This window comes from Asterias rubens, chromosome 1 (genome assembly GCF_902459465.1).
Source record: "Asterias rubens chromosome 1, eAstRub1.3, whole genome shotgun sequence".
Lineage (NCBI taxonomy): Eukaryota > Metazoa > Echinodermata > Asteroidea > Forcipulatida > Asteriidae > Asterias > Asterias rubens.
Window position 1 is genome coordinate 25,038,145 of NC_047062.1, and position 24,164 is coordinate 25,062,308.

Here is a 24,164-nt window from a genome sequence, read left to right on the forward strand (position 1 = left end):
AGAGGAGTTAGTTGCTTCTTCGAGAGAATTTTGCCCGCAATTTGGCTCCATTTTACCGTTTCCTGAGAAAGGAACGGCAGTTATGAAATGCAAGACATGTCCTTACAAAGTAAATGCAAAAAGTAAGTTTGGAATATGTGTATTTCTTGTGGAAACCGGAGCTTGTAAAGTTGTGTGTGATGGCCCCCTGGACTTGTGCGTGATTTATAAAATGGGTAGGCGGGCCGGTACGTGACCAAGGAGGCGGTGGGGGAGGAGGCTGGTGATGCATGATCGCAACATACTATATTATATTAATTAATGCAACTTCAGCTCAATGACTTTGACTCTGATGATGTAAATGACATGTGACTGATAATAATAATTATCAGTGAATTTTTGTTCTTTGTATCACTCAGTCTCAGCGGTGACCGCATATATATCGCTATCATTTGACATTAGTATTAGGGACGTCGCCCGGTCACGTGACTGGCGAACAATTTGACGAAGTTTTAATTTGCGACGGTGTCATATTTCAGTTCCAAAAATTTTTTTTTACGAAATGGTGTAGAATAAAAGTATGTTAATAATGTAAAACTTTTGAGAAATTCGTTTTCTAGTACTTGACAAAATGTTAGAATAATTAGAAATTTACTTTCCGAGAAAAGAGAAGAAAAAATCCGTACTTTTCGTTAATTCGCACCCCGTCAGCGCGCAGTTCATTTCTTGTCCCTGAATTGCCATGCGTGATGAAGTTTTTCTTTGGGCTGTCGTACGGCCGTAAATACGTCCAAAAATATCGAAATACCCCTTAAAATGAAGCTTAGATGTTAGGCTTTTTAATTATGGCTAAGTCCACTTTGCCATAATTAATCTTAAACTATTGAAACAATGTTAAAATGTTTGTTGAAGGGGATTTTAACGATCGCGACTTAGCTCACCATCGCGACGCATACCAAACGAAAGACCGTGTTCTATTCTACAAAATGGTGGCCGTAGCTAAGTTGAGGAACGAGGCGGTTTTCAGCTACAGCGCCTTTTCCATGAGGGGTCGCTCAAGAATCTGTAGCTATTCGGTTGCAAGGTTGTGTACAGAGCTAGATGTCTAGTTTTGACCTCTCGTAAAGAGTCATTCATAAATCCCACTACAGCGCAGTGTACATGGTGACGTCATCGCGCCGAAACCAGACTTGCGCAATGAAGCTGCAAAATGGCAGTTACTGCGCCGCGTGGGTCTTATATTTGTTTACACTCCATTATTCATTCGTGAAGAGCGGACGTGTATTGAGAATTGCAAGTGTTTATTGATCAAAGTGCAGAATATTTGCGGGAAATTTGAACTTTTTAGAGAGAACTTTTGTTTGTTGACAAAGAATATTCACATTATTTTCGTAAAAAAGAAATTGAACTTGTTTTTCGTCCGTCAAAATTGTTTTTTTTTCTTCGGATTTCGGTGATCCATATTCAGCAGTTTAAATTGCAAACTTTCTAATCTCCAATTTCACACATTTTATTCTGCAACTTAGCTTTGTTACTTGATTTTTGACTAAATATTATTAAGTTTTATTGTTATCTTTCAATTAAACATTTACTCTGTTATTTATCTTTGTTGTTTGACATTTTTTACATTTTGAGAAGTTGTTCATTTTAACATTTACTCTGTTGTGTTCATGTATGATGTTGATATAGCTGTGTTTTTGAAATTTTCACATTATTTTAAATATTGACCTTTTGAGAAGTTGAATTTAACATTAACTTTGTTGTGTTATTTACCTCTTCTTGACATTTTTCACAATTAAATATTTGACTTTTGAGAAGTTAATTTAACATTTAGTCCTACTCAGTTAAGTATTTAAGTATTGTTCAACTTAACATTTACTCTAGTCTAGGTGTGTTACTTAGCTTTTTTTATTTGGCAGTTTTGACAATTAAATATTGACTTTTTGATAACTTTTATTGTTATTGTTCATTTTAATATTACTCGGCACATACTAACAGGTGTTATCATTTTTGAGCATTCCTATTGAGAAGTTCTGTTGTGTTACCTTTGTGATAATTACTAATGGCTAGTTTGCAGTACTTTTGTGATGAGGTGAGCATTGGTGTGAGTGATTTGAACCGTATGAAAGCTGGTGAAGTAGATGAGGTTGTAATTGTGAAAAGAGGATTGGAGAGTTTGAGAAATGGATTTGTGTTTGGTTTGTGGAATGAACTGATGGCTGAGGAGAGGAAGGTGAGTTCTCGGAAAGATGTGTTTGAGAAAATGAGAGAGATCGTGTGTAAGTATTTTGTGTATGAGAAAAGTGGGAAAGCGTTTGAGTGCAAGGTGTTACGCATGATTGCTGCATGGAAACGTAGTTACAAGGATAAGGCAAGTAAGGAACGGTTTGTGAACTTGATGGAGATGTGCTTTTGTGAGAGTGAGCATACTGAGAATGTAGAAGGAAATGTTGATGAAGCCAGTACTTCAAGTGAGATGAGGGAAAGGGATGAAGTTCAGAAACTGAGAATGAAAGTTCAAGAGTTTGAAAGAAAGTGTGAGGAAAATTTGGCCCTCAAAGATGCAATTCATGAAGTCAGTGAGGAAAAGAAGATGTTGGTGGAGAAATCAGAGGTTGAGAAAAAGAGAGTAGATGAGCTTGTAATGGAAGTAGAAAAGTTGAAAGCAGAAAAGAAAGTGACACGTATGCAAGTAAAGATGATGAAGAGAAGAGAGAAACACTCAAGCGTCATCATGGAGAAGGTAAGAACAAAGAGTAGAAAGAGATTGAAGAGGTTCAGAGAAATTGAGCGTCGTTTGGCGGAAGCTGATGTAAGGATGAAGGAAAAGGTAGAGCGGGAGAAATGTAAGACAAAGAGAGAATATCAGTTGAAAGAAAAGAATCTGAGGAGAGAACTTCAATGTAGGTGTAAAGTGAGTGTAGGTGTAGCAGTAGCTAAGTTACAGTGTGAGATGAAGAAAAAGTTGAATGTGCAGAAACTGCTATCAAGAAAGAACATGCATGTTAAGAGCTTGAAAAAGAGTGTGAGGGATTTGCGTACAGAACTAAAGGATGAAAAAGAGGAATGCACAAGGTTGATGAATGAGAAGATGGAAGCAGAGGAGAATTTTGATGAGAGATTACAAGAGCGTGTGAATGAGTTTTTGAATTCTGGTGTATGTACTTTCAAGAACGGAATGTATCAGGATTGTGTTCGCGAGGTGTATCAGGACTTAATGACGATGAATGTGGGTGCGAAGAATGTCGTGCATGTGATTAGAACTGTGTTGTGCAAGCTGACTACAATGGATGAGAGAGAGGTGAGACTGCCGAAAGAGACGTTTGCGAAGACCATGCTGCTTGAAGCTCGAGCGTTGGCACAGATGCAATGCGTATCTGAGGTAACCCATAGTGATGGCCCTGTCACTTTGTGTACAGATGCTACAACAAAGTGGGGCTATCACTATGGCACCTATGATATGTCATTGTCATCTGGGAAGATGCTAACGCTCGGGCTCCGACCAATGGTGTGTGGTAGTGCTGAGAAAACGTTGGATGGGTTTAAGGAGATTGTGGGTGATATTGTGAAGTGTGCTAAAGGAGGGAGTGAAAAGGTGAATGAAATTGTGCGACAAGTGAGGAATACAATGAGTGACAGGCATGCAGTAGAGAAGAAGTTTAATGAGATGCTGAAAGAGTACAGAGCAGAGATCTTGCCTAAGGTGGTTGAAGGCTGGAATGAAATGAGTGAGGAAACAAGAACGAGCATGAAAGTGATGAACAATTTCTTCTGTGGCATGCATTTCGTTGTGGGTTTAGCTGATCAAGCTGCGGTGTGTCTGAAAGTGTGGGAGAAAGATGTTCTTGGTGAGAAAAAGGTTGGAAGTACGAGTTTGCCAGGCAGCAGTAGCAGTGGTGGTTGTGGGGGAGAGAGATTAGTAAGGACAGTATGTAAGAGTGTGCAGGAAAGAGCGTGTGAGAAGTCTGGTAAGCCAGTGTATTTTCGTGTGTTCCTGGAGAGCGAATGCGGAATGGATGTGGTACCCCTTGCACCATTTAGAGGCAACAGATTCAACATCTTGTTTCATAATGGTGCAGGGGTGTATCATCTCTATCCGCATTTGCTCGAGTTTTTTGACCGTGTGAAGAATGAGAATAAATTGATGCGAGCTGTGCATGAAGATTTGAAAGTGGATGAGTACAAGACTGAGGTGCGAGCTTTGGGGTTGATAGACAAGATTGTGACAGGGCCTCTGTGGAAAGTGTTGAATGTGAAGGAACATGTGAGTGGAATGAACGAGCGCTATGAGCGGATGATCAAGTGTTTTGAGAAGTGGACTGAAGATGCAAGTGAGGTTGTTCATGGTGAGGTAAGGATGTTTTATGATGTTAAGGTTGAGGTGGACTCTGTGTACGACAGCTTGGTGAAACCGTGTGAGAACGATGCTGCATGTCAGGAAGTCCTTCAGTGTATGTTTGGTGTGTTTGTTAAGCTGGGAAAAAGGATGTTGGAGAGCCAGATCAGTGGTGGAATGTTTGAGAACATGGACGAGCAAATGATGTATGAGACTAGAAGTGTTCCAAGGACGAATGTTGATGTGGAGCGAGATTTTGGAATGTTTGATAGATTGTTAAGGGAGAAGCCGAGAGCGACAGAGTATGCGATTGAAAGTTTAATTATGTGCAGGAGAAATAAGATGAGTGAGTGGCGAGACAAGCTGTGTGAAGATGAGAAGAGCAAGATGATGAAGATAGCGCAGGAGTCAGTGAGAGAGCAAAGGAAAGAAATGTGTGAAAGGCGAACTAGACGGTTTGAAGAAAGGGAAAAGACTATGCGTGAGAAAAAGGAGGGTGCTGAGAAGCGAGAGCAGCGAGAGAGAGAAGCTATCAGAAAGATTGTGCTAGATATGAATAGTGATGGGCCTTTGTGGTTGAGTGTCAGTGATATGGTGAAAAGTTTGCGAGGTAAGAGTGAGAAAGAACAGGAACGCCGCGTGAAAGTGCAGATGAGATACAGGAAGAAAGTAATGAAAGATGAGCACTCGAAGGATGGTCTGCTGAACATGTCAAGTGGGGGAAAGCAGCTGAGTGTTAAGGAGATGGTAGAAAACATGAAGAAAGTGCTTGGTGTAAGTGATGATGAACATACAAATGAGGTAGGTGTGATGGATGATGTGAGCGAAAGTGGTGGTGGGGATAATGATGAAGTAATGGATGCAAAGCGTGCCAGGAGGAGCTTGAAAATTGATGAGATGATTGGGCGTTTGTTGGTGCATACAACAGAATGTGATGGTGTGAAGGAAGAGACTGTGTGTGTGATACTACAGAAGAGAAGAGGGAAGTATGTGTTTAAGTATGATGGATCAGTGGATAAGTTTGAGTACACGAAGGCAGAGGTTCAGGAAGATTTAGATAATGGTGATTTGGAGGAAGTAGATGTAAGTGTCAAGGAGGCAATGGGTCGTGACATTGAGTATATGTGGCTGGATGATGATTTGAATGAGATGTGGTACAGAGGTCGAGTAATTGATGTGGAGGGTGATGATAAATGTGTTGTCGCATATGAACCAGTGGAAGGTGATGATAGTGGTGATGATGATGACTCAACGTGTGAAGTTTTGGTAGAGAATTTAATTGTTGATTACAGGAAGCGTGAGGTAAGGTTTGTGTGAAACTAGTTTTGGTGTGATAGTGTAGTGGCATGAACAAATAAATGACCACCAAGTTGCGCATATGGTCCATTTGGAAGAGTCTTGGGGCATCCAGTCTTTCAAATGGTCATGTAAAACTTGGTGGTGGTACAACATTCTTGTAAAATTATTAAATCTAAAATTTGCATAATGTTTAATGAAAGAGACAAGCAAACACAGTTCAGTCTTTGAATTTATTTCACTTTTATTTCATTAAGATCTTAAAATTTACTACATATTTTCCCAAAGGTTGCATCATTGCTTCATAGTTTATCTAGACATGCAGGTGTCAAATTTCAAACAATTAGGCATAATTTGCAAATTTTGAAAAACAACAATAGTTGGGGTTATGGGAATTTTGTTCTTGCTGTGCAATAACCTTGAAGGCATCTCACTTTTCTATTCCTTGTCCAAAAATGAAGGGGGTGAGATGTTTACTTTTTGAGATATGCACTTTTGAAAATGCGACATTATTTATTAGTTTTACACAGCAGGTGTCAAATTACGGGCAATTAGGCTCAATTTGCATATTTTGAAAAATAACAATAATTAAGATAATGAGAATTATGTTTTTGTTGTTTAATAACCTTAAAGGCATCTTACTTTTCTAATCCTTGTCCAAAAATGAAGGTGATCAGATATTTACTTTTTGAGCTATGCGCTTTTGAAAACACGAGTTAATTCATTATATCTGGCAGGTGTCAAAATACAGATAATTAGCATGATTTGCATATTTTGAACAAGAAAAAAAATTATTTAGATAAGGGAATTTTGTTATTGTTGTTTAAAAACCTTAATGGCATCTCCCTTTTCTATCCCTTGTCCAAATATGAAGCTGGTTAGAGATTTCCTTTTAGAGATATGCACTTTTGAAAATGCAAGGTATATTCGCTGTTTGTTTATCTCAGCGGGGAGTCAGATTACACGGGTAATTAGGCCTAATTTGCATATTTTCAAAAATAACAATAATTAAGTTCATGGGAATTTTTAGTTGTCATTAAGTAACCTCAAATGCATCCCACTTTTCTACCCCTAGTCCAAAAATGAAGGTGGCCAGTCAATTACTTTTTGAGATATGCTCTTCTGAGAACTGTTGTTTATTCATTGTTTATTTGTTTATACGAAAGATCAAGATATGCACTTTGAGTAATCCCTGGGGACTTTGAGTCCATTTTTGAGGTCTGTTAATTCAAAATCCACGCAATCAAATTGGTTTTTTTCTTCAGTTCTCATAACACTTTTTGCCTGGAACCAGAATATTTCAGTTTTGTGTAACTAAAAAGTCTAATTTGTTAATTAGGATTTTATTAAAATTGTTATTTGTTTGTTTGTTGTTTACTTTAGTTGCTAGGCAACGACCACGACTCTGAACTTGACACTAAATAACCACAACTCTGGAACCCCTTGACCGATTTTCTTCAAACAACCACCAAATAACTCCATTTACTGAATTCTTTCATACTAGCCACATTTCAAAGCTATAGAACAAACATTGAAATTCTGGTTGCCATCCCTATTAGTATTATATTAGCACAGACAGCATATTTTTGAATGAATGAAAAGTCACTTTTTTTCTGTCTTCTCATTACAGCTGCATTACATGGTGTGGTCTATCATTCATACCTGGGTCTCAACTCTCGCAAGAATGTTGAAGGTTATCACGAGGTCGTCAGCCAGAAAGACCTAGGACCACTGGTGAGTGAAACTGAAACACTGGAGTTTTAGGCCAAGTAAATTAGAAACATGTTTTGAGCGTCCCCGCCTGCTTCCTTTTTACAGGCTGCCTCCTTTTTTATTTTTTTTATTATTTTTTATTATGCACATTTAAAAAAAAAATTACGCACAGTTTTTTTAAAAGGGTATTTATAAATTTTCTCACCTAAAACAATCTGAATGTCTTGACCAAAACGTTTTATTTATGTATTGTGTGTTTGAGCAGTAGAAAAAACATGGATATTTGGCATTGTAAAAAGAATGGTGGCCATCTTGAAATTAAAAATAAAAAAAAATAAAAAGCCCCTCCTTCCTTTTTTTGAGAAACCCGGACGCAAAACATGTTTCTTTTTTTACGCGGCCGTATCTTAGGAAATTTTGATGTTTACATACAGAAATGTCCGTACTTTATTGTTGTTTATTTGTCTATACTTAACCACCAAAACATTTTGTTTGTATTTATTTCTTTCAGATGTTTCATTATTTATATTTAACTCTGAATTAATAAAAAAAAGATGTGCAATTAAAATCTGTGAAAAGGGTTCACCACCCACAGGGAATTTTTAAAATTGGTTTATGAAAAAGATGCACAATAGATGAAATTTATTAGGTGATTTATTTCATATGGTTTATTTTGAAGAATATAACCCCCAAAGTATTTAGGTTCAGCATTTTATTTTATTTCAGGAAAGAAAAAAAAACAAATCAAGGGTTTGCCACCTTTAGGGGAACTTCTGGTCAATTAAGAAATTGTTTGAAAGATAAATGCACAATTTTGGTTTGAATAAAAAGTGGTTTATCATTTGGTAAATTTTGAAGGAAAAAAAAAAAGAGAAAAAAAATTCTTTGTTTGTTTTATCCCTCTGAAAACAGCAAAAATCAGTGATAAAGTTTCGCCAACCGTAGGGAAACCTCTGGGAAATGTTTTAACTGTGTTTAATTGAAAAAATGTACCAGCACTTTATTTTAAAAGGCAAATTGTTTTTGTAATTTGGTAATTTTTGAAAATTGCCCTCCCCCCTCCCCAAATATTTGGTTAGAAATAGTTTCGGTTTTTTTTTCAGAGGTTTTATGTTTAACTTTTGAGCAAAATTCAGTGATATGGGTTCGCCACCCGTAGGGAAACCTCTGGCAAATTTTTTAACTGTGTTTAATTGAAAAAATTACCACTTGCGTTTTAAAAGGCGATTTTCTTTTAATTTGGTAATTTTTGAAAACCCTCCTCCCTTCCCAAATATTTGGCTAGAAATAGTTTTGTTTTATTTCAGAGGTTTTGAGCAAAATTCAGTGATATGGGTTCGCCACCCGTAGGGAAACCTCTGGCCAATTTTTTAACTGTGTTTAATTGAAAACTGTACCACTTGCGTTTTAAAAGGCGATTTTCTTTTAATTTGGTAATTTTTGAAAACCCTCCTCCCTTCCCAAATATTTGGCTAGAAATAGTTTTGTTTTATTTCAGAGGTTTTGAGCAAAATTCAGTGATATGGGTTCGCCACCCATAGGGAAACCTCTGGCCAATTTTTTAACTGTGTTTAATTGAAAAATGTACCACTCGCGTTTTAAAAGGCGATTTTCTTTTAATTTGGTAATTTTTGAAAACCCTCCTCCCTTCCCAAATATTTGGCTAGAAATAGTTTTGTTGTATTTCAGAGGTTTTGAGCAAAATTCAGTGATATGGGTTCACCACCCGTAGGGAAACCTCTGGCCAATTTTTAACTGTGTTTATTTGAGAAATGTACCACTTCATTTTAAAAGGCATTTTTTATAATTTGGTAAAGTTTGAAAATTACCCTCCCCCTCCAAAAAAAATATTTGGTTAGAAATAGTTTCATGTCAGAGATTTTATATTTAACTCTTGAGAAGAGCAAACTTTAGTATATGGGTTCGCCACCCGTAGGGAAACCTCTGGCCAATTTTTTAACTGTCTTAATTTAAAAATTTGCCACTTCATATTTATTAGGTGATTTATTATTTGGTAAGTTTTGAAAAACAAGCCCCCCAAATATTTTGTTTTATATTTTTAACTCTGAAAACAGAAGAGCAAAAATTCAGTGACAAACATGGACAAAGGGTTCGCCACCCGTGAGGAAACCCCTGACCAATTTTTTTAACTGTGTTTAATTGAAAATTGCGCCACTTCAAATTAAAAGTTGACATTTGGTAAATTTTGAAAAATAACGTAAGCCCCCCAATTATTTTGATTTACAAATAGGTATGTTTAGTTTCAGTGGTTTATATTTAACCTGTGAAAAAAATCAGTGCCAAAGGGTTCGCCACCCGTCAGGAAACCCCTGGCCAATTTTTTTGAAATGTTAGGTAAAAAGCAAACCTTATTTGTTGATGTATCGAAATCTTTCTGTTTTCTCAGCAAGTAGAACCAGTAGACCTATTTTACTGAAACTTCCACAGTTTTATTTCATCTTAGGCGTAGTATCACAAATTTGTTGTTTTTTTAGTGCTCAGTTAGTTTTCACCACTTCTTAATTCATTTTTGTATCTGGTCTGGTTTCAGATTGACAGGGCATGTGCCAGGTGCGGTCACGATGGACTTCATTTCCACACCAGGCAAACACGATCAGCTGATGAAGGACAAACTGTTTTCTATTTCTGCCCATCATGCAAGTAAGTTAAGGACTACTTAAGCCTGGTTCATACTTCCTGCAAATGCAAGGTGAATTTTGGCCACAGCCCTGTTTTCTTAGGGAATGTTTTGAAGGGGTTGTGACACAGTTCAACCGTTGCGAGTTATTCATTAGGAGTACGTGACAACCCAATTTGCTTCGCATTCGCAGGAAGTATGAACCGGGCTTTAGGCTTGTAGACCCTTTTAGGTTTATCATACAGTTTCCATAGATTGCACAGGGGTTAGTAGGTACCTATGAGGGCAGAAATGGTTCTTGTGATTTATTTAGCTTGGTCACTACATATTTGGCTGCACAGGCAGTTTATTCCAAAGGGAGCTGAGTTGGTTTGATGAATAAAATAAATGGTTTAGTGATCAGGGGTAACACTGTTGAAGAGCCACGAGCGTCACTGAATTACGGATTTCAGTGCTACATGAGGATTAGTACAAGCAGAAATTCACTGTATACATGACATGTGTGTAAAGCACAATATGGTTACAAGTGTAGCATTCAGCAAAACAGAAACAAACAAAACATGCAATTGGATCTTGAAGGATCTGCGGTGGACTTCACAAAGAGTTAACACTAGTCTTGTCTCGAGTTAGGACGAGTTACTCGTCTAACTTAGGACTAGCCTTAAGTTTTGAATATCTCCTGGGACTAGTCCTAAGTTCGGACCAGTCCTAACTCATTGTGAAATCAACCCCAGGATGGTTAGGGTCAAAGGTTCTTTTTTGATGTAAAAGTAATTTTTTATATTTTTTATTAACAGGCATCAAGAGATTGAGTACTCCTGAAGAGAATCAACATCTTTGGATCGGACTACACTGAGAGGAACTCAAGGCAAGAGCTCACTGGAACAAGGAGATGAAATCACCACCGACGACGACAACGAGGACCACCTGATGCCAGAGAGATGTCTTACTGATGAGGAGGCTGATTTTTCAACTGTGTTTATTAATTGAAAAATGCGCCACTTCATATTAGGTGATTTATCATTTGGTAAGTTTTGAAAAACAAGCCCCCAAATATTTGGTTTTATATTTTTAGCTCTGAAAAAACAGAAGAGCAAAAATTCAGTGACAAAGAGTTCGCCACCCGTAAGGAAACCCATGGCCAATTTTTTAAATGTGTTTGATTGAAAATTGCGCTACTTCAAATTAAAAAGCAGACATTGGGTAAATTTTGAAAAATAACGAACGCCCCTCAAAAATTTTGATATACAAATAGGTTCGTTTTATTTCAGAGGTTTTATTATTTTACCTGTGACAACAGAGGAGCAAAAATCAGTGACAAAGGGTTCGCCACCCGCAAGGAAACCCCTGGCCAATTTTTTTTTTAAATGTAAGGAAAAAAAACTGGAGATAATTTCTTGATGTATCAAAATCTTTACCTCGGATGGATTTTATTGCTACTGTGACAGGGTTTGCTTCTTTCTGTTTTATCAGCAAGTAGAACCAGTAGACCTATTTTGCTGAAACTTTCACTGTTTTATTTCATCTTTCTAACTCTTTGTGAAATCGACCCAAGAATGGTTAGGGTCAAAGGCTCATTTTTAATGTAAAAGTAAATTATTTTTATTTATTTTTTTTTTTGATTGCCAGGAATCAAGAGATTGCGTACTCCTGAAGAGAATCAACATCTTCAGATCGGTCTACACTGAGAGGAACTCAAGGCAAGAGCTCACCGGAACAAGGAGATGAAATCACCACCGACAACGACGACCAATTGATGCCAGAGAGATGTCTTACTGATGAGGAGGCTGATTTTTCAACTTTGTTTATTAATTGAAAAATGCGCCACTTCATATTGGGTGATTTATCACTTGGTAAGTTTTGAACAACAAGTCCCCAAATATTTGGTTTTAAATTTTTAACTCCGAAAACAGAAGAGGAAAAATTCAGTGACAAAGAGTTCGCCACCCGGAAGGAAACCCCTAGCCAATTTTTTAACTGTGTTTGATTGAAAATTGTGCCACTTCAAATTAAAAGTTGACATTTGGTAAATTTTGAAAATTAACGTACACCCCCCAAATATTTTGATATACAAATAGGTTCGTTTTATTTCAGAGGTTTTATATTTTACCTGTGACAACAGAGGAGCAAAAATCAGTGACAAAGGGTTCGCCACCCGTAAGGAAACCCCTGGCCAATTTTGTTTAAAATGTTGTGGAAAAAAAACCTGGACATAATTTGTTGATGTATCAAAATCTTTACCTCGGATGGATTTTATTGCTACTGTGACAGGGTTTGCTTCTTTCTGTTTTATCAGCAAGTCGAACCAGTAGACCTATTTTGCTGAAACTTTCACTGTTTTATTTCATCTTTCTAACTCTTTGTGAAATCGACCCAAGAATGGTTAGGGTCAAAGGCTCATTTTTAATGTAAAAGTTAATTTTTTATTTTTTTTTTGATTGACAGGAATCAAGAGATTGCGTACTCCTGAAGAGAATCAACATCTTCAGATCGGTCTACACTGAGAGGAACTCAAGGCAAGAGCTCACCGGAACAAGGAGATGAAATCACCACCGACAACGACAACGACGACCAATTGATGCCAGAGAGATGTCTTACTGATGAGGAGGCTGATTTTTCAACTTTATTTATTAATTGAAAAATGCGCCACTTCATATTGGGTGATTTATCACTTGGTAAGTTTTGAACTACAAGTCCCCAAATATTTGGTTTTAAATTTTTAACTCCGAAAACAGAAGAGGAAAAATTCAGTGACAAAGAGTTCGCCACCCGGAAGGAAACCCCTAGCCAATTTTTTAACTGTGTTTGATTGAAAATTGTGCCACTTCAAATTAAAAGTTGACATTTGGTAAATTTTGAAAATTAACGTACACCCCCCAAATATTTTGATATACAAATAGGTTCGTTTTATTTCAGAGGTTTTATATTTTACCTGTGACAACAGAGGAGCAAAAATCAGTGACAAAGGGTTCGCCACCCGTAAGGAAACCCCTGGCCAATTTTTTTTTAAATGTAGTGAAAAAAACCTGGACATAATTTGTTGATGTATCAAAATCTTTACCTCGGATGGATTTTATTGCTACTGTGACAGGGTTTGCTTTTTTCTGTTTTATCAGCAAGTAGAACCAGTAGACCTATTTTGCTGAAACTTTCACTGTTTTATTTCATCTTTCTAACTCTTTGTGAAATCGACCCAAGAATGGTTAGGGTCAAAGGCTCATTTTTAATGTAAAAGTAAATTATTTTTATTTATTTTTTTTTTTGATTGCCAGGAATCAAGAGATTGCGTACTCCTGAAGAGAATCAACATCTTCAGATCGGTCTACACTGAGAGGAACTCAAGGCAAGAGCTCACCGGAACAAGGAGATGAAATCACCACCGACAACGACGACCAATTGATGCCAGAGAGATGTCTTACTGATGAGGAGGCTGATTTTTCAACTTTGTTTATTAATTGAAAAATGCGCCACTTCATATTGGGTGATTTATCACTTGGTAAGTTTTGAACAACAAGTCCCCAAATATTTGGTTTTAAATTTTTAACTCCGAAAACAGAAGAGGAAAAATTCAGTGACAAAGAGTTCGCCACCCGGAAGGAAACCCCTAGCCAATTTTTTAACTGTGTTTGATTGAAAATTGTGCCACTTCAAATTAAAAGTTGACATTTGGTAAATTTTGAAAATTAACGTACACCCCCCAAATATTTTGATATACAAATAGGTTCGTTTTATTTCAGAGGTTTTATATTTTACCTGTGACAACAGAGGAGCAAAAATCAGTGACAAAGGGTTCGCCACCCGTAAGGAAACCCCTGGCCAATTTTTTTTAAAATGTTGTGGAAAAAACCCTGGACATAATTTGTTGATGTATCAAATCTTTACCTCGAATGGATTTTAATGCTACTGTGACAGTATTTGCTTCTTTCTGTTTTATCAGCAAGTAGAACCAGTAGACCTTTGCTGAAACTTTCACTGTTTTATTTCATCTTTCCAACTCTTTGTGAAATCGACCCCAGGATGGTTAGGGTCAAAGGTACATTTTTAATGTAAAAGTAAATCTTTATTTATTTTTTTGATTGACAGGAATCAAGAGATTGAGTACTCCTGAAGAGAATCAACATCTTCGGATTGGTCTACACTGAGAGGAACTCAAGGCAAGAGCTCACTGGAACAAGGAGATGAAATCACCACCGACAACGACAACGACGACCACCTGATGCCAGAGAGATGTCTTACTGACGAGGAGCATCCATCCCAGTATGGGTACTTAAATAAGATCAGGATCCTTTATCAATGACAGTGCCATCAGGATTGTCTCAAGAAACAAAATGAGGCTTGACATCCAAATTTAGTCTGGTTCCTTTTTTCAAACTTTGAGAGTTTCGAGCGAGTTTTGACCGGTACACGGGAACCAGACGAAATGGCCGAACTGTGGTAAAGGTGTTTTTAAACTGTCAGTGTTTGCTTACATTAGTTTGTGTTATATAACACCCAAGCAGATCCTTGCCATTTGATTAGAGGATGTGTTGGCAAATAAAAGTACTATTGCACCTTAACAACACTTAGCGTGCATTTTTCGTTCCATCTGAAAAGTACTATTGCGTGCTGAGGAGCCAAAAACATCACCACGTGCACATGTCTTTGGTAACGCAGCAGTGTTACTGCAAGGCACATTACTAGCATTCGGCTTCTGCCTGTCCCAAAACAGCTGTACAGAACCCCATATTGTCAAACAAGCTGACCCCAAAAAAACGGGTGTAATTTCACAATAAGAAGTTATAGACCTACGCTTTGTTTATGAAAGTTGTATCTTGCAATCAAAATGACAAAGATCTACTTGGATAATATATAAAACAAAATGAATGTTTTTCGTTCGTGCAAGGGTGAAAATATGTTCATTCGTTGAAAGATGGAATGTTCCATTCAACCTGACTCCGCTTTGTTGAATAGAACATTCCATCTTTCAACTCATGAACATATTCGCACCATTGCACTCATAAACATTCTTTATTTGTACAATAACTCGTGCTGTATAGCTAGTTTCAAAAAACGAGTGTCTAAAATTTAATTGTTTACCTTCATGAATTGTTGTTATTGATCGATCCTCCCCTAACCCCTGGGGTGGGTTGATTGATTGAAAGAACGAACGAGGCATATTATTTGTGTATTTTACATAAATTGTTTTAAAGGCAGTGGACACTTTTGGTACTTACTCAAATTAATTATTATCATAAAACCTTTCTTGGTAATAACGAGTTATGGGGAGAGGTTGATAGTATAAAACATTTTGAGAAACAGCTCTCTCTGAAGTGACGTAGTTTTCGAGAAAGAAGTAATTAATTTTCCACGTATTTGATTTCGAGACCTCAGATTTAGAATTTGAGGTCTCGAAATCAAGCATCTGAAATCACACAACTTCATGTGACCATGGTGCGACAAGGGTGGGTTTTTTTCTGTTATTAATATCTCACAATTTCAACAATCGATTGAGCTCAAATTTTCACAGGTTTGTTATTTTAGGCATATGTTGAGATACATCAACTGTGAAGACTAATCTTTGACAGGTACCAATAGTGTCCAGTGTCTTTGATACATTTTATCGAGACATTCCCACGAAACGAGTTCACAATACTTCGTACAAAATGCATACATTTTTTATATAGAACGTTTGACTTTACTTTCCAAAATACGGAATTTTTCTTTTTTTTTCTTTTCAAAACTCTCTTGGCAAATGTTTTTTTCTCTCATACTTTTAAAACTTTGCTCGCTTTAAAAACTCTTCTTTTCTAGATTTTCCCAGAGTTGGAATATCTTAAATTGGTTTAGAAAAACAACAATTCTGTAAAATTTGCTTGTGACTCAAATTGTGGGAGTGCTTCTGGTTCTATATATTGATACTTTGATGATTGTGAAGCCAAGTACAACTTGCACGCACTCAAGACAATTAATGCAACCAAAACACATCCTAAAGTTGTATTCTTCTTGGGACCAATCTTCATGACATACAAGTACGTCATCAATTTAACCAAATTTATTAATTTTAGGCACGACATGTTTGGACAAGTGTGATGCACACCTGTCCAAACTCAAAATGAAATTGATTAAAAGTACAATATCTTTAACGAAACAGTCACAAACTTCATTTGAATTTTTTTTTTCTTCTTTGCATTGCTGTGACAGTAATAATTAACAGTTCTAAATTTCATTGAGGTTTTTTTGACATCAGCTGATGAAAAAAAAATCTAATTTCAGATATAACTTTTATTTCAACTCAAGGGTGGTAAATGTTGTACTTGGCTGTTTTTATAATTTGAAAAATGTTGTCTTAAATTAATTGGTTACCATTCATTAAATGCTGTAGAAAGCACCACTGAACTATAGAAGCAGCAGAGTTGTGCAAACGTGTGTGCCGGTTGGTGTGGCTAACTACTATCTGGAATGTGTGGTGACCTAATGATCCAAGAGTTAATGGTTGGGTAAGCATTTTATTAAGTGAAATCTTGTTAATGTGGCGCTGGTAGTCTGTCTTATCGGTGTCCTACCTTACATGATTGACAAACTATTTCAACTTTCTCGATCTCCGACAAAAAAATGAAACCTAAGAAAGAAAGGATTTGGTTGCCTGTTGAAGTCTTTGGGGGCCTGTATCGAAAGTGTCAAGGACTGAGGACCATAGCACTTTTTTCACATTTTTTACCTGATCATTTTGTTATCCTAAGTTGGTACCCGTCTCTCTATACTGTTCCTGTGTAAACGGGTCTACTTTTTGATCAACCTTTTCTACAACCGGACATCCTCTTCTGATCTGAGGGAGACTCTGGACCTGACGGATGACGGAGACTTCTACCCAGATGTTGGTGCGAGGGTCGGAGAAACGAGATTCTGAACATGGCTATTCACATTTCAATCAGGTACTCAGGCTTTTACATTGGTTTCACTTGTGTTAAGAAGTTTTGACTGTATCAAAAGGAGATATCAAAGATGACATTGGGATTGTGTAGGAAGTAAACAGGGTGCTTTATTGTAGAAGAAACATCGTCGCTTAGAAAGATGCTGTTGTGCATTATGTTATTGTGACCGGTTTAGCTCTCAGCCACAGTAGGTTTTACTTACACTCCATCGTAAGTTAGAATAGTGTTAAGATTTCCGAGTTAGTTAAAACCTCTGTTGAACTGGTTGACGTTAGTTATTCAGTCTATGACGTTAACTATTGGTCTATTTCAGTGACCAATTAACTGGGTTGTTCATTGTAGGTTTTGAGTGGTCAGCTCTATGACAGATTCTACAGTAGGTATGTTAACGACAATCAGTTGAAGAAATGATTTACAAATGATGTTGACCAATAGACATTGCTTTTTTAATACATTTTTCATAAACGTAGTAATTTAGCTGCAGTAGGTGTTTTCAATCCTTTAGGGTATTAATTATTGATAATTGTGAACAACTAGTTAACCCTTTTCCAGCTGAACATGATGACGACACTCAGGAGTTTTTTTTTTACAAAAACTCACAAAATTTGTAAAGTTCAGCCGCAATGTTGTAATCTTGTTTCTCTGATCAGCACATCATCATCTGGGTTGAGGTCTTAGTTATTCAGGCTGTTACAGTGACAAAGACACTTGGTCGTTAATTACTTTGATAGGTTCTAAAAAGAGTAGGCAAGTTTATGATATTAAACCCGTAGAATTGTTGGGAACAAATGCAAGCTACTAGTTTTTGTCAGTATGACAATTGTATTTTGTTAAGATCTCTTTGAAACAAAACAAATTTTGTGCGATATCCATCAATTATTTTAATTCTTCTACGGTAAACATGAGAATGTCTCAACATGTACAACAGCAAAGTGTACAATGGATCAAACTAGGTGTTTATTAGCGTATTAGCAGTATTAGTGTAGACTTATTCAGTTAAATAACCTCAGAACAAACATAGTAATTTGTCACATGGCTAGGTAGTTTAAGGAAAAGGGTGCATACACACTAGTCCATTATTAGTGTAGAATTATTAAATAAATAACTTCAAAACTATATTAGTTATTTCTCAATTCGCTTGTTAAATTGATTTTGTTATGAATATTATGCCAAAAAGAAACAGCAGGAATAGGTATTCTAAATAAGATGTCGCTGTGTTACTTTAGTCATGCACTGTTTGCAGAATCACAGGTGTCTTTCAAGATGGAAAATACACCAAGTGATTTTATCGTCACTGATAAAACCTTAGTTTCCGACATCGACGTCAGACTAATTTTTATGCAAAAAATTGCAATTTATAATTGGTACGAAATCATTAGCATGCAGTGGTTGGTTTGCAGATTTACATGAAGTTAATCAGTAGGAGTAGTTGTTGATCCTAGATTTTCAATACTTAATTGGGACTTCATCAGCAGTTTGTAGTTCCGTAGGATTTGAAACTTTGTTGTACTTAGGAGTTTAGAGATAGGTTAGGTTTTTTTTTAAGAGTTTTTTTCTCTCAGTCTAGTTATCTTCCATAAACCCAATGTCATCTACAATATCTCCTGTTATGATACTCAATGCAATGAAGATGCAAATCTGATGTTTCGTACAACCTCACTTTTGACTTTGAACATTTAATCACACACACTGTTAAAATGTTGCGATGTTTTAACAAATCAAAACTTATGATTGATTTGATACAAAATTTATGAAGAAGTGTAGTACTTCTAATGCAAGTGAAACCAATACATTCCTGAGTATGCTGTTAATATTGAAAAGAACATGCGTATTTTAGTTCTTTTTTTGTGCTCGTCACAAAAATTAACAAAATTGTTCAAGTTCAGCCGCCATGTTGGAATCTTGTTTCTCTGATCAGCGCATCATCATCTGGGTTGAAATCTTTGTTATTCTGATGGTACAGGACTCAATCAGTGACGGAGAGGAAACGTCCTTTTTACACTTCAACCAAAATTCAAACTTGACTCCAAGAACTTAGCGACGTGTTTGCCCGAACAGGGGGAGACGTCCGATGGTACACTTGATACAGATTCATCAAACATTTTAACGAGCAACAGAATCCTTTCGACTTATGTTTTGGACTTTAAAAAAAAATCTTTAGTTTGTTTTTGGCTTTGGACTTTAAAAAAAAACAATCTTTTTAGTTTGTCAATCATGTAAGGCAGGACATTGGTAAAACAGACTATCAATGAAACATTAACTTGATTTAACTTAATAAAATGCTTTCCTTCCATTAATACTTAGATCATTAAGTCGCTTCACTTTCTAGATAGTAGTTGGCCACACCAACTGGCACACACATTTGCGCAACTCTGCTGCTTCTTCAGTTCAGTGGTGCTTAAAAAATCAAAAAAAATCCCTTAAAAATTGCCTTTTTTATATAGACTAAGTCAGCCAAAAATATTTCTCGTGCCGTTGTACGGTTCGAAATTAACTGCGTAAAAAGTTTGGCCCTACCCCCCCTATTATTAAAATCATGATCAACCAAGTGCACCCCCTATAGGGGTGCAGAAGAGACTGTATCCCATAGTAATGTACACCAACAAAGTAATCAACTAGAAATTTGCACATGACACTTATAAGGCGTCAAATTCAAATTACCATAAGATTATATTGCTAGGTACATCAAAATGGAATGCAGCCCCTTATTAAAGGTATCGTCTTATAGCTTGTTGTGACTTTAATAACAATAAAATGGAGTCCCATTGTGGACTTAGTCATTTTTTGACTAAATCACTAGCCATTGTTTGTACTTAGTCATTTTTTGAGCAGAAACTCATAGTCAATGTTTGTACTTAGTCTTTTTTTGGACTTAGTCATTTTTTGACAAAACACTTAGTAATTATTGACTTTTTGTGTCCTATTGTGGACTTAGTCATTTTTTGGCCAAAAACACTAGCCATTGTTTGTACTTAGTAATTTTTTGAGCAGAAACTCAGTCAACTTTTGTACTTAGTCTTTTTTCGGACTTAGTAATTTTCCAAGATTGAGATTATAAAGTCACAGAACAAGCTATAAGATGCGGCCTTTACAGAAGATACAACATTGGTAGTTACGCTATTGTGAATTTAACTAATAAGTTTAATGCGGGAATTTAGTGAACATGCATTGCCTTAAATTTTGGTAAGCATGTAAGTAAACATTCATCTAAATGTCCATTTGATGTAAAAACTGTTCTGAGATAAATAATAAATAAAGAAATTTGTTTTGAAACGTTGCAAGTTTTAGATAATGTTCTTCGTGTCCAAATTTGTGCACTCTATATGCAGTATATGAATACCAATGTTGTACCTTCTTTATAAGTAAGAAATGCAACCTGTAAACACCATAAAGGAGTCAAATTTAATTAGATTTGTTTGAAAAGAAAAAAGAAAAAAAACGCTTTGATTCTGGAAATATTCTGAAAAAGCACAAACAATTATTTTACAAGTTTGTGGAAACCAAATGGTTAATTTATGTTTTCATGAGACTAGTTTTTTTGTTAGCCATGTGGACTCCTTTAGGAAAAAACAGGTTACATTTCTTCCTTGGTTGATCATTTATATTTCTTAGCTATGGTTGTCATTTGCCAGCTGATGTTTCTTCTTGGATAAATTCTTAACTGGTTTGGGGGGTTTAAGTTGAATTTTGAAACTGTACACATTTTCAATACTTTTAATAAATTCAAGTATGAATTGAAAGCTGTATTTGATTTTACAAATACAATTTTGGAACTGTGGCACTTGACAAGAGCATTAAAAAAAATTGACATAATTTCAATGAGGTTTAAGTAATTTTACATCAACTGGCACATTTCTAACCATCAATTTAAGCAACTATCAAAATGAATAGTAAGGAAGCAATAGGAGTGCCAAAGCACCCCAAAAACAAAAATTGTTTTAATTTAAAAATTCCGGAAACATAACATACAACTTAGTCATAATCAAGTTCTTGAGGTAGGGGTGGGTGGGGGTTAATATCTAACAGTGTGGATGCACTAACTGATGTTATTGTTTTCTTTCTTTGGAAAACATGAGTTTGTTCAAATAAAGTCTTGAAAATTCAAATAAACAATCTAGTCTGGTTTGATTATTATTTTCTGATGAATCATAATACTTGGACAATTATTGGTTCTACGCACGGCTTTGGTGATCCCCTATTCCCCTTCTAGGTGTTGATGAACTAATTAAAAGTAACTTTTAGAAAATAATAAAGATTGGGGATACTTTTGGTAATCATCAAACACCAGTCTCATCACTTGGTGTGCCTCAATAAATGCATAAAAAACAAACCAGTGAAAGTTTTGGCTCAAATGGTCATCAAAGTTGAAAACAAAATATGAAAGGAAATCTACATTCCATGCATAAAATTGTGTGCTTTCGGATACATGAGAAAGGCTTCATGCCTGAAGCCTTTCTCAGGTTCAATTTTTGGGGGGTGATTTTTTTTTTACCACTTTCCCTAAAACTACATTTTACTTTAAAGGGTGTTTTTCCAACAACACTGTTTTACATCAACATAATTATCAACATGACCAGTGCTCTAACGTTTTCATGGTAATTAATTTTTGGAGTAACTACCAAGTACACCTATATAATATGATGCATTCAAAATTATAAAGCTATTTTTTTTGCCAACATCCTTGGGGGGGGGGGGGTGTTAGAGCTACATATTATTCATGAACAGTAATTCCATGTTTGCAAGTACAGAAATACAGTGTAATCGTTCCTTTTGGTGAATTAGAATCAGTTGCAAAACTCCAAAAATACTCATTCACAATATTATGTAATGACCTCAAGGGTAGTTTAGAAAAAGTCATAAATAATGTGGGTCTTAGGAGGAAAAAAAAGTATGAGAGAAATTTTGGCAAATGTGTTGGTATCGATTATTATGGCCCTACAGCTAGTGATAGAAATATACATGTTGGTTGCCTTACAGAACTGTTGTGGCTGGAAAGACTGCTGAGATGCAGGGAGAGGCAGCATACACTTCTGATGAAAGGGAAACATTCAGATTCCACGAACTCTGAAAAAGAACAAAATTATATTTAGAGTATGGATGTAAATTAGTGTTCATACATAATGAGAGGATATAGAAAGTATAAGGCATTGGGAAATCGGGACAGCATGTTCAGGGGGCTATTAAATTGTCTCCACATATACATGACATGTACAGTACTTCATGTCGTCAAATCTAATTACCAACACACAAGGAAACAATTCAAAGAAAAATATGTGCGCCCTGTGAATTAGCTCCCTAAACACTTGCATTGAAAGAAACAAAAAACGTGTAGTGCAAAGTGTTACTGTTAGAATTCATCAGCAAAATCGATGTGGGTCAATGTTTCATCAAAAATATCCGTCCCTAACAATATTTTCCTCACTTGTATTGAGGAAGAATTCAGTGGTTTAATGTTAACACAATCTATGTTTCTTCGATTTGTCTTGTGTTATATCATAAGCTGACAATAATTTTACTGTATATTGCCAAGACAATCTTGTCTTAGAAACCCCCTCAAATTTCCTCTTGCATCAACACATGAATCACTTACCTGATTAAGAAGATTCTATGAACATCCGTGCAGTTATCATCGTGGAAGTTGTTAAATTTTGATGTCGGTTTTCGATGTAAAATGTTGCAGAAAATCTGCTTTTCCACCACACACACGTGGATCAGTCGCCTTTGAACACACGATGCCCGCGCTCAGAAACAAAATGGCCGCGGGAGTAAAGGGGTGCATCAACCGTTTCCAGAGGGGTGATCTCGCCGTGCCTTCCCAACATGCCTTGCTCGATGTGCATGCGCGTGACCGTAGTACGAACGGCATACTTTTATTGGCCGAAATTAAATTGAAAGAATCATAGGGGTGAGGCCAGCACTTTTATCAATTTTTGCCTATTTTTTGTTAAGGTGCGATGTTGTGCTCTTCGTGATGCAGTAGGCTTTTCTGAAACCTTTTTTATTGAACAGAAGCCAATAATAATATTTCAAGCAAATTTAGGAAGTTGTTATTTTGTTTTTTACTTGAAAGAATTGGGGCGAAACTTGAAAAAATTTCAGGGGTAAAGTCCAGCATTTTTATCAAATATAGCCTTATGATTTTTTTCGAGCGAAAAGTTCACAAGGCTATTTTTCTTTCGAGCGAAAAGTTCACAAGGCCTTATGATTTTTTACAAGCGATAAGTTTACAAGGCCTTATGATTTTTTTTCGAGCGAAAAGTTCACAAGGCTATATATATATAGCCTTGTAGATTTTAGGCCAAAATTTTGACTAGTTTCATAAGGCTAGATTTTTGGCAAAATTTTGACTAGTTTCACAAGGCTATAGATTTTAGGCTAGATTTTGACTAGTTTCATATGGTTATAGATTTTGACTAGTTTCATAAGGCTAGATTTTAGGCCAAATTTTGACTAGTTTCATAAGGCTATAGATTTTAGGCTAGATTTTGACTAGTTTCATAATTTGGCTAGTTTCATAAGGCTATTATAGCCTTGTAGATTTAAGAGCAAGTTTTGACTGAGTTTCATAAGGCTAGATTTTAGGCCAAAATTTTGACTAGTTTCATAAGGCTAGATTTTAGGCCAAATTTTGACTAGTTTCACAAGGCTATAGATTTTAGGCTAGATTTTGACTAGTTTCACAAGGCTATAGCCTTGTAGATTTTAGGCTAGATTTTGACTAGTTTCATATGGCTATAGATTTTGACTAGTTTCATAAGGCTAGATTTTAGGCCAAGTTTTGACTAGTTTCACAAGGATATAGCCTTGTAAGTTGTAGATTTTAGGCTAGATTTTGACTAGTTTCATAAGGCTAGATTTTAGGCCAAATTTTGACTAGTTTCACAAGGCGATTTTAGGCTAGATTTTGACTAGTTTCATAAGGCGATTTTAGGCTAGATTTTGACTAGTTTCATAATGAAACTATCATAAAATAAATGCACACCCCATTTGTTGCCTTGTAGATTTTAGACTAGATTTTGACTAGTTTCATAAGGCTAGATTTTAGGCCAAATTTTGACTAGTTTCATAAGGCTAGATTTTTGGCAAAATTTTGACTAGTTTCACAAGGCTATAGATTTTAGGCTAGATTTTGACTAGTTTCACAAGGCTATAGCCTTGTAGATTTTAGGCTAGATTTTGACTAGTTTCATATGGCTATAGATTTTGACTAGTTTCATAAGGCTAGATTTAAGGCCAAGTTTTGACTAGTTTCACAAGGATATAGCCTTGTAGATTTTAGCCTAGATTTTGA

The 24,164-nt window shown here is 36.1% G+C and overlaps 1 long non-coding RNA gene across 1 annotated transcript; it reads left to right on the forward strand.

Annotated features, from left to right (window-relative positions):
* Nucleotides 1-11,617, forward strand: LOC117307189. Its single transcript, XR_004521050.1, has 3 exons — nucleotides 1-122; nucleotides 7,242-7,345; nucleotides 11,592-11,617. It is a non-coding gene; the product is annotated as an uncharacterized LOC117307189 (long non-coding RNA).
* The last annotated feature ends 12,547 nt before the right edge of the window (nucleotides 11,618-24,164 follow it).